The following is a 437-nucleotide window of genomic DNA, read 5'->3' as shown; positions in this document are numbered from 1 at the left end:
TCGCTCGCTGTCCGCCGCTCGCTGCTCGCTCGCGCAGCCAAAAATGGCCAGTTTTGGCCCGTTTTTGGGCTGTTTTGGCCTGTTTTTGGGCTGTTCTTGTGTGCCGCGGCGACCGTCGTGAGCGGAGCAAAATGTCAGCCATCTCAGCACCCTGGAACCCCCCGGGTGGCACAGGGCTGGATGGGGCTTTCGTATAGCAGGGACGGTGCTGCCTCTCGCTTCGCTCGCTGTCCGCCGCTCGCCGCTCGCTCGCGCAGCCAAAAATGGCCAGTTTTGGCCCGTTTTTGGGCCGTTTTGGCCAGTTTTTGGCCTGTTCTTGCGTTGCGCGGTGACCGTCGAGAGCGGAGCAAAACGTCAGCCATCTCAGCACCCTGGAACCCCCCGGGTGGCACAGGGCTGGATGGGGCTTTCGTATAGCAGGGACGGTGCTGCCTCTC

The sequence above is a fragment of the Musa acuminata genome, unplaced genomic scaffold (genome assembly GCF_036884655.1).
Source record: "Musa acuminata AAA Group cultivar baxijiao unplaced genomic scaffold, Cavendish_Baxijiao_AAA HiC_scaffold_309, whole genome shotgun sequence".
Classification (NCBI taxonomy): domain Eukaryota; kingdom Viridiplantae; phylum Streptophyta; class Magnoliopsida; order Zingiberales; family Musaceae; genus Musa; species Musa acuminata.
Note: the sequence above shows the minus strand (reverse complement) of the source record.